Source organism: Tenrec ecaudatus, chromosome 5, assembly GCF_050624435.1.
Source record: "Tenrec ecaudatus isolate mTenEca1 chromosome 5, mTenEca1.hap1, whole genome shotgun sequence".
NCBI classification, from domain to species: Eukaryota; Metazoa; Chordata; class Mammalia; order Afrosoricida; family Tenrecidae; genus Tenrec; species Tenrec ecaudatus.
Window position 1 is genome coordinate 113256925 of NC_134534.1, and position 11425 is coordinate 113268349.

The window sequence follows — 11425 nt, forward strand, 5'->3', positions numbered from 1 at the left end:
TTTGCTTATGAGCACATTTGTCTTCAGCGATCGTGTTGGGAAGGTGTGCATCATGGAATGACAATTTAATCAAACAAAGTATTCTTTCATTGAGTAAGTACTTTAGTGGAGGTCCAATGTTCATCTGCTGCCTTAATACTGAACCTGTAAATATATGCACACAGATCTATTTCCCCACCATCCTATATAAATATATTTACATATGTACATGCCTGTATTTAGATCTCTATAAAAACCTTTTGCCTCCTAGTTCTTTACTCAATGTCCTTTAACTTTCCTCTTGTCCCACTATCATGCTCAGCCTTCATTTGGGTTTCAGTAAATTTTCTCGGTTACCTTGCCCTTGCTGAATTCCTACCAGGCACTCACACCCTCCTTACCACTAATTTTGGATCACTGGTTGCTCCCCTGTCCCTGGGTTGGTCAACATCACCTCCTTTCCCCGGCCTCCCTTTCTCCCATGTCCCCCAGAACCATTGGTTCTCCCCCTGACTGTTCATCCAGTCTATCTTATCTAGATAGACCTGCAGAGATAATAATGCGCACCAAAAAACAAGGCATAGCAAGACAAATCGACAAAAGAGAACACGGCGATGACAACAAAAAAGAAAAAATGACCCATAAAATAATAAATTAATTTTTAAAAAGAAAAAGGAAAACTTAAAAAATTTAAAAAAGAAGAAAACCTGTAAGTAGTTCAAGGTCTGATTTTTTACCTCTAGGCATGTCCTCCAGTCAAGTCCAATGGGGTGCCACACTCTGGCCCCAGAGACTATCCTTTGCACTCCCTTGGGACTTCCCTGCTCTGCTCTCCCCATTGCTCTGCCACACACCTTTAGTGTTTTGACCTGGAGTCACAGTGTCACGGGGTCAGACCAGGCCAATCCTTACACTGAGTCTCCAGTGTTGTCCCCCATAGGGCCACGGGTCAGTGAGGGACGTTGTGTCTCGTAGTGGGATCAGCTATATGGTCCACTCTTTGCACTGGCTGTTCAGAGTGGGGATATTGTCCTCCAGTCCTGGTGGACCAGGATGGGGCACAGACACTTTTCATTTACTTATTTAATTATAAAAATCATTTTATTGGGGGCTCGTACAATTCTTATCACAATCCATACATACATCCATTGTATCAAGAACATATGTACATTTGTTGCGATCATCATTCTCAAAACATTTTTCTTCTACTTGAGCCCTTAATATCTGCTGCTCATTTCCCCCCTCCCTCCTCACTCCCCCTACCTCATGAACACTTCATCATTAATAAATTATTATTATTTTGTCATATGTTACATTGTCCGACATCTCCCCCACCTCCTTTTCTCTGCTGTCCATCCCCCACGGAGGAGGCTATATGTAGATTCTTGTAATCAGTTCCCTCTTTGTACTCCACATTCTCTCCACCCTCCAGGCATGGCCACTCTCACCACTGGTCCTAAAGAAGTCATCTGTGCTGGATTCCCTGTATTTCCAGTTGCTATCTGTACCTATGTGCATCCTCTGGTCTAGCCAGATTTGTAAGGTAGAATTGGGATCATGATAGTGGGGTGAGGGTTGGAGGAAGCATTTAAGAACTAGAGGAAAGTTATATGTTTCATGGTTGCTACCCTGCACCCTGACTGGCTCATCTCCTCCCCACAACCCTTCAGTAAGGGGTCTCCAGTTGGCTACCAATGGGCTTTGAGTCTCCACTCTGCACTCACCCACATTTTCAATGATATGCTTTTTTGTTCTTTGATGCTTGATACCTGATCCCTTCGACAGCTCGTGGTCACACAGGCTGGTGTGTTTCTTCCATGTGGGCTTTATTCCTTCTGAACTAGATGGCCACTTATTTATCTTTGAGCCTGAAGATCCCAGACGCTATATCTTTTGATAGCTGGGCACCATCAGATTTCTTGACCACATTTGCTTATGTACACGTTTGTCTTCATTGATCGTATCGGGAGGTGGGCACCCATTGATATGATTTTTAGTTCTTTGATGTTTGATAACTGGTCCCTTCTGTACCTTGTGGTCAGATAGGCTGGTGTGTTTCTTCCATGTGGGCTTTGTTGCTTCTCAGCTAGGTGGCCGCTTGTTTATCTTCAAGCCTTTAAGACCCCAGACGCTATATCTTTTGATAGCCGGGCACCATTAGCTTTCTTCGCCACATTTGCTTATGCACACGTTTGTCTTCAGTGATTGTATCAGGAAGGTGGGCACCCACTGATGTGGTTTTTAGTTCTTTGATGTTTAATAACTGGTCCCTTCTATACCTCGTGGTCAGCCAATCTGGTGTGCATCTTCCATGTAGGCTTTGATGCTTCTCAGCTAGATGGCCGCTTGTTTATCTTCAGGCCTTTAACACCCCAGAAGCTGTATCTTTTGATAGCCAGGCACCGTCAGCTTTCTTCACCACATTTGCTTATGCACACATTTTTCTTCAGCAATCGTGTCGGGAAGGTGTGCATCATGGAATGACAATTTAATAGAACAAAGTGTTCTTGCATTGAATAAGTGCTTGAGCGGAGGCCCAATGTCCACCTGCTGCCTTAGTACTAAAACTATGAATATATGCACATAGATCTGTTTCCCTACATGCATATAAATATATTTACATATGTACATTCCAGTCTTTAGACCTCTATAAATATCCTTTGCCACCTAGTTCTCTCTTCCATTTCCTTTTACTTTCCTCTTGTCCCACTATCATGCTCAGCCTTCATTTGGGTTTCAGTAATTTCTCTTGGTTACCTTGCCCTTGCTGAATTCCTACCAAGCACTAACACCCTCCTTGCTACTGATTTTGGATCACTTATTGCTCCCCTGTCCCTGGGTTGGTCAGCACCACCTCCTTGCCCCCTCCTTCCCCTCTCCTGTGACCCCCCCAGAACCATTGGTTCCGTTGTTTTCTCCTCCAGACTATTTATCCAATCTATCTGATCTAGATAGATCTGTAGAGATAATAATATGCACCAAAAATCAAGCCATAGCAAGATAGGCGATGAGTGAGAACACAGCTATGGCAACAAAAAAGGAAACCAATTACCCATAGAAGAATAAATTAATTAAAAGAAAAAATAATTTTAAAGAAAGAAAAATCTGTAAATACATCAAGGTCTGATATTTGATCTCTAGGCATGTCCTTCAGTCAGGTTCTATGGGGTACCATGCTTTGGCCCCAGATTCTATCCTTTGTATTACCTCCCTCAGGGGCTCCCTGATCTGCTCCCACGGTTGCTCTGCCACACGCTTTTAGTGGTTTGCCTCAGTGTTACAGAACCAGTCTGGACCAGTCCCAACACTGAGTCTTCAATGTTGTCCCCCTTAGAGCCCTTGGTCATCAGGGGATGACATGTCTCCTAGTGGGATTGTCCACTATGTCCATTGGCTGTTCAGAGAGGGCATATCATTCTCCAGGCCTGATGGGCCAGGATGTATTCCACTCTCTCTTCCTCCCCCTACATTTGCACCCCCCTTGCTCTGATCAGACATGCCCCTCTCCCCTAACTGCAGCTTCAGTGCTGTGCTCTCAAGTAAATTCTTCTGGGGTGAGGGGCAGTTGTCCATGTAGCTGGAATGGGGGCTGAGCCCTGAATGTAGCTGGAATGGGGGCCGAGGCCCCTCCACTGGCTCCCCACTCCTTGCCGGCATACTGCATTCATCTGGCATTGGCTTTGTGTCTGGTCCCTCTTTCCCTGTGGAGACACAACCCTCCCCTTGGGTGAGTCAGTGAGCTATTCTCCCATCACACATCTTTTTTTTTCTTTCCCCTTTCCTCCCTCGACCCTGTTTTATTTGGCTACCATATGTACCCCTGGATTTCACCTGGCCCCTACCATACTACCTGGACCTCACCCCTGGAGTGTTTGCATTCAGTAGCTTTTTCCCTGGGGGCACAGACTCTTAATGTAGGATTCCCAGAAAGTCTCTCCACATACCCTTAATATAGTATGAAAAATTTTGTGCGTTTAGATCCTCTTTCTCCCTTAAAGTTCATTCTCCTACAATATTTTATTAGTGCAACAAGGAGAGGAATGAAAAGACAGAGCCATGATCACAGTTGGGGGAAAAAAAGTTTGTGTGTGAGCAATTGGGTCACTTGGTGACTTACAAAAGATGACATCGCCACTCTGCCCTGCCCCTCCATAAAGGACTAGGGATAGCTTCAGAAAATTGTTATTAGTTGGAAAGGATGACAACAGCCCAACCAGTGTACAGCTCGGAAAGTGATCTTCAGTAATGAAGATTCATTTTGTATTCACATCTCTCAAGTATCAAATGACAAGAGTAAATGAAGTAGTTTACTTTTATATTTTATTTAAGTGACAACCAATATTGTATTTGTTTCTCGGTAAAGTAAGACTTTTGTTAATAGCAGAACCAACAAGTACAAGCAACCTTGCTAATGCATCTTAGTGCCTGATTTTGCTACAGATAAAACTGTTAAGACGTTCATTGTTGGATATCCTGTGGTGTGTCTGTGCCATTCAGATGGAATCTATTAGGATTGAATTAGCAAGGAGACAAAAAAGCAAATTAATAAGTGGCTTTAATAAATAGAAAATTATTTTTCTCATGTGAAAGTATGAATAGGTGGTCCAGAGTTGGTGAGATTATCAGGGAATATTGTTTCCTTTTCACTGTTCTTCTCGATTCCCTTGCTCACCTCATTATCCAAGAGGGCTGCTCCAGTCAAGCCATCATGTCTACACTCCAGCAGGAAAGAGAACAAGGAGAAGCTTTCATTGGAGGACACATTAATGAAGTTGCACCATTTTCTCTTATACCTTTTGGACAGAACTTAACCGTACCGTCTTACAGGGAGGATAAGAAATACAGTCTATAGTTTGTAAATTCTTGGGTTCAACTGAACTTTCTATTGTTAAAGAGAAGGATAGGACTGGGTAATGACAACAATCTTTACTATCCATATAGTTTATATGTAGGTATTTCCAAATGATTATCTTTGGTATAATATTCAAGTACAGGTTTTATTTAATGTGCCATGAAATCACTTGATCTCTTTTTTTGGGCTACCTCTAATTAAATTTTTACAGACTTTCATGAAGAAAACATAGTTTTCATTTTAAGTATCTGTAAACTTGATGTTGAAAAAAATTTGGCCCATCTAGAGTAGCATGTCCAATTTGTGGGTTCTTGAGGTCTTTCCCCACTTTTCCTTTCTGTTCAACATATTTTGACCACCCCCCCCCCCCCATTCTCCATAGTCTCAAAGAGAAAAACAAGGAGGGTGCAAAAGAAATAATGTTTAGATTAGACATTTTGTCCTTTCTCTGCAATATTTCCAGCAGGACTGGTGTATGAGAGACAGAGAGATGAGATCATCTATATTAAAAAACATCACTCTGTTAGGTATTGTTTAAGGTTCTTTTGATTGCCATCTCATCTTAGCTGTCCTTGGGTTGTGCAAATGGTTAATGTGCTAACTTGCTCACTCAAAAAATTAGATGCTCAACTCCATCCACAGGGCCCTTGGAAGAATGATTTGGTGATCTATTTCCCAAAAAAAAGCAATAATTAAAAATCTATGAAACCCAGTTCCACTCTGACATACATGGAGTCGCTGAATTAGAATCAACCCAACACTGCTGTTGTTTTTTTTTAAATCAGAGAGATGACAGTCCTCCATCACCGCCACTTTAGAGAAGAAACTTGCCTAAGGAACTGCTTACTAAAGGGCAGAGCCAGAATTCAAATCAAGGTCTCTCTGACCCCAAACCATGCAATTTTGACTGTTCCCTTAACTGACTGCCTATTTCCATTAGTTTTTTTTTTTTAAATCATTTTTCTGGGGGGCTCTTACATCTCTATTTCCATTAGTTTTTAAGGGTCAGATCTTCACTGGAGAGGTAGTTTTTTATATTTCCATTGGCCTATGCTGAAAGTAGACTTTAAGGATATAAACAATGAAGAGGTTCAGAGAGTTCTTGGCAGTCAGTCCTCATGGTCTCTCCGCCCTCCCAGGTTTTGAGCTTTGTTATTAGCCAGCACTTAGGAAGCACACTTGCTATTTTACAGTGTACCACACAGGACTCTCAGCCCCAGTTGGTATGTAGAGATGAGGCAGAGTGCCTTCTTTCCAAAATATTTTTTAAAAGCAAAGTTGTTGTTTTTTTTTTAGGACATACTTCCCGTGGCATCTTGTCCTGCAGTGCTTGAAAGGGTAAAGTGATTGAAGTGGGTGGTTGTCTGGATGGAACCCTTCCCAATTTCCCTTTTTTTCTGGCCCGTTGCCTAAGATGGACGCTCCTACTCAGAGTCTGTAATAAGTGAACCTCCCATGTATTAATCAACCACAGTGCTGATTGCTTTTTTCCAGATAATTCTGAGAGGCAGATTCTATTTTTATTCTCATTTTACAGTGGAGGACATAGGGCTTTGAGGACCCAAAGATGAAGGACATTCTCATCTACCGGGAGGAGAAGGGTGGAAATAAGTAATTACACCACGAGATAATCAGTGCTCCCATGGAAATGCATAAGAAAGTGTGGGTACCCAGAGGGCACAACTAACCATGCCTGAGGGAGTACAGTAATATCAACAACAAGAATAACGACTAAAAAAATATTGAGAGCTTATTTTGCAGAAACAGCCTTGTGGCAAAGTGACTCAATGCTTGGTTGCCCACAAGCAGTTAGAACTCCCCAGCTGCTTTGAGAGAGGGACATGTGTCAGTCTGCTTCCATACAGATTCACAGACTTGTGAACTCTATGGGGGAAGTTCTGCTCTGTCCAATAGGGTCATTAAGAATTGAGATGGACTCAGTTACAGTGGCTGGCTATTAAGGAAATTAATCTGCTTCTCCAAATAACCTTATGGCACATACACCATTCTTACCCTTTCCCCCCTTTGTTTCTGGATGAAGAACCTCAGGAACAGATGGCTTAGGCACCTGTCAAGGCTTGCCTAGCTGGCAGTGAGGGGACCAGGTAAAGAGTGGAATATAGAATCTTCAGTGCGAAGTGATTCACTGTATTCTCCTCTTCAAGGAAGGCTTCATGGAGGAGTTGCCATTCAATACCTGCTACTATAACCTTGGCATTTGAGAGATGTGGGACTAAGGTCTGAGTAAGCCTCACTCAATGTCAAGTTGGTGGTAGGCCAGGCTTCTCCTTTTGTCTCAGGCTGACCCTCACATTCCCTCTGGTACCAGAGTAGACTGGGGAATTTTCATCGTACAAGTGAATAATAGGAGAGTCAGGGTAGGAGGTGACCGGACCCCTATTTTACCCCTAGCACCTCTGACTACTAAAGTTAATGCTGATTGGATACTGTGGGCAGCTCTGATCCCTGATAAGTCAGTCAGTCCCTAGGACCCTGCTCCCATGGCACTACATTGATGGCAGATGGATCCTGGCAGGGGCACCTGCTGCTTTGAGCATTCTTTTGCTGGGTCAACATCTGAATTTGAATCTGGATGCAGTCCATGATTCAAGGAGCTGAGAGAAATGCAGGCAGTGGAGGGTGGGAGTGAGACAAAGGAGGAAAGGTAGCAAGTCAATGATGTACTATCAAGCAAGTTACCACATGGACAGCTGGAGCTGATGCCCATGGGGACACTGCCAGCCAAGAGGGCTAGGGCAGGGGGAGGACTACTGTTATAGAGGGTTAATTCCATGGCACTCTGGTCATTAGGTGACAAAGCAGGTTCCTACAGCCAGTGAAGGTCCTGTGGGCATTGCAGTTGTGTCATAGCACATTGAGTGAGGGTTGGCTGAACCCTACACTGTGTATATGTCAGCTACTCTGTGTCTGATGTGACTCACGCCACGAGAGAAGAGTAAGGCTCGGGCTGGAAATGCAAAGCCCTAGGCTCCTAGCACACTCTGGAACCAGCGGAGAGTTCCGTCCCATCACTGAGGCAGGCTTCCCCTCTGCGCTTTGTAACGACAAGCAGCTTGGACTACTGCCCTCCCTCTGCTCTCACTCTCTTCTGGCCAGTCCTTCACACGCAACAAGAAGTCCCATAATTTTTGTCCAGTCTCCGAGTTATCTGGGCTGAACATCCCAGAAATGGAACCGGTTCTCTCATCATTGCTGTCCCCTGAGGGAGAGGGGTCCTGGAGTTTTGCCTGTTTACTTCCAGTGTTGTATTTCAGCTACAGATCAGATCAGCTTTGGCGGATAATTTAGGTTTGTTCTCTTCTTGTGGCAACAAGCCCTGGTTGTCAAGTAGGTGCAGCCGGTAACGGCCACTTAGGTGGTTTGAACACATTCCTGCCTGCCACTCCCCGGTAGAAAGATGAGGTTGTCTAAGCCTTGAAAGATGTACAGTCTCAGGAACCTGAAGGAGCAATTCTGCTCTGTCCTAGAGGCTTGCTAGGAGTTGGCATCTGCTCGATGGAACTGGGTTTAGGTTGAGTGTGGAAGTTAGCACGTGTAAAAGTTCAGTCGAGGACCCTACGCCCTTGTCTCAGTGAGGCTGCTGCCAGCTTTGCTAAAACTATGCCTTCCGTGCTCCCTGCATTCTTTGGGTAGCTCTATGATTCATGGGAGTATTGGCAGTGTTGTTTTATAAACACACAGAAGAGTGAGTGTGCAAACGCTGGAACATTTTTAATTGAACATAGCTCACCTTGGATCCCCAGAACAAAGGCGACTCTACTTAATCCACCAACCTCAACATTCAGCTGAAGGGAAAATAGAAAATATTTACCCGAGAGTTCTCTTTTCCTCCCTGAAAATGTGTCTGTATGTCTGAAAGAAGGTCACAAGTGGAAGTTTTTTTTTTCTTAAATCATTTCATTGGGTGCTCATACAACTCTTATCATAATTCATCCATCCATCCATTGTGCCGATCACATTTGTACATTTGTTACCATCATCATCCTCAAACATTTTCTTTCTACTTGAGCCCTTCGTATGAGCTCCTCATTCTCCCCCACCCTTCTCTCGCATCCTCCCTCCCTCATGAACCCTCGATAATTTATAAATTATTATTTTTTCATGTCTTACACGGTCCGATGTCTCCCTTCACCCACTTTTCTCCCTTCACCCAGGGAGGGTGTTATATGTAGATCACTGTGATTGGTTTTGCCCCTCTCCCCCACCTTTCCCTTCCCCTCCTGGTATCACTACTCTCATTATTAGTCCTAAGGAGTTTGTCTGTCCTGGATTCTCTGTGTTTCCAGCTCTTATCTGTACCAGTGTACATCCTCTGGTCTAACTGGATTTGTAGGGTAGAATTGAGATCATGATATGGGAGGGAGGAAGCATTTAGAAACTAGAGGAAAGTTGTATGTTTCATCAGTGCTATACTGCAACCTAACTGGCTCTCTCCTCCCTGTGACCCTTCTGTAAGGGGATGTCCAGTTGCCTACAGATGGTCTTTGGGTAAGGTGACCAGACATCCCGCTTTTGCTGGGACAGTCCCGATTTTTAACAATTTGTTCCGCATCCCGGGGCATTTTAAAAAGTCCCGATTTTTGGAAAGAATGCACGACAAGCTAGGGAATGGTGGGAGAACGGTAAGGGAATATATGGTTTTCGGCTGTCATGTGTCTATTTCGCCAGGATATGAATTTTATATTATTTTTGTTAATTTTATAATGTTAAACTTTAATAGTAACAAATAATTTTTGAGAACTGATTATCGAGAACTGCTTATCAAAGTTCGCATTGTTGATCAGTTGTTAGAATTCGACCACCATTGTGTGAACTTAATGAACAATGGCATTTTTTGGCATTGGCAATGACAAAAACATTTTGTAACTGTCTCTCAGACGATACACATCATACTGCGTGCTAATGCTAGTTAAACAAGTGATGTCAACAAATCAGCTATTCAGATAATTTAGGTAAGCAATTTATTTATTTATTTCAAAAAAAAGTCTAGCGCCAGCCTTGAAAGTGACACGACTTATGTTATGGCAAATTCAGAGAAAAAATAATACAAGTTAGTATTGTTATTATTTAGAAAGAAATATAGGATTAAAATTAAAATTATTTTAAAATATAGTTACTTTATAACAATCAAATTAATTTAATTTATAAACTAACAATAAAATATGTTCATGTAATTATGTACCTACTTGCTGTGCTTTTAAGCAATATGTCTATAATAATTTATAATATAATTTGAGATATATTTTTTTAGATTTTTAACATAACAAGTAAGAAAAGAGGATGCAAATTTAACGATGATCTAAGAAGTGAATTTTCTTTTATTAAAAAAACCAAAAGCGATAACATGGTAAAATGTGAGAAACGTAATGGTGAATTTTCTATTTCGCATGGTGGGAAGAATGATATTTCAAAGCACTTGGAGACACAGAAACATAAAAGATATTTAAATATTGCTGCATCTTCTGCCAAAATACAGGATTTTTTTCAGTAAACAACTTATGGAGACGAAGAAAGAAATTAGCATTAGCAGAAGGACTTATGTCTTTTCATGCTATTAATCACAATCATTCCTTCAGATCTATGGACTGTACATCACAAGTTGTCAAAAAGTTAATCAACAAAAAATTTGCCTGTGCTAGAATAAAACCCGAGGCAACTGTGTGTCCCATATGCATTTTCAGTATTAAACAAACATCTAAAAAAATTAATTTTATATCCATATATTCTGATGCATCTCATAGAAATAAAGTTATTTCCAACAATTATTAGATTTTTTTGATGCAGAAACTGGAATAAAAATTAGGATTTTAGATTTTGTTTCTGTGCCTGACGACACTTTTGAAATAATTTTCAGTTCCATTATTAACATTTTGGAAAAAAAACAATTTAAAACATAAAATGATTGCATATTGTGCAGACAACACGAATGCAAATTTTGGAGGAAAAGTGAGAAGAAGTACAAATAATAATTTTTATAAATTAAACAGAAACCTTAATCAAAACATTACTAGTGTTGGTTGTGCAGCACACATAATACATAATGCCATTCAAACAGCTGCTGATTTGTTGCCCGTAGATGTGGAAAATATTGTTATTAAAATATATTTTTATTTCTCTATATACACTGTGCACATTGAAATGTTTAAAGAATTTTATGAAAGTGCGAAAGTTGAATATCAGAAAATACTTGGATACAGTAAAATGCGCTGGTTAACTCTTTCGCCAGCTGTCGAAAGAATTTTAAAAATATACCATCCTTTGAAATCCTACTTTCTATCACAGGATAAATGTCCTACAATTTTAGAAGAGTTTTTTGAATAAGAATCTTCAAAAATTTGGCTAGAGTTTGTATACAGTCAAGCAGCTTTTTTTCAAAATGCTATAAAACTTATTAAAGGTGACAAAATTTGGTTAATCGAAGTAGCAAATGAAGTTAATAATTTAAAATTTCCATGTCAAGAGCGGTTAGAAAATAATTTTCTTCCATTAAGTATCCATAATAATATAAGCCAGCTAGAAGAACAAGGAGCAATAAATCGTGCAGATATCATGAATCATGTTAAAAAGTTCTAT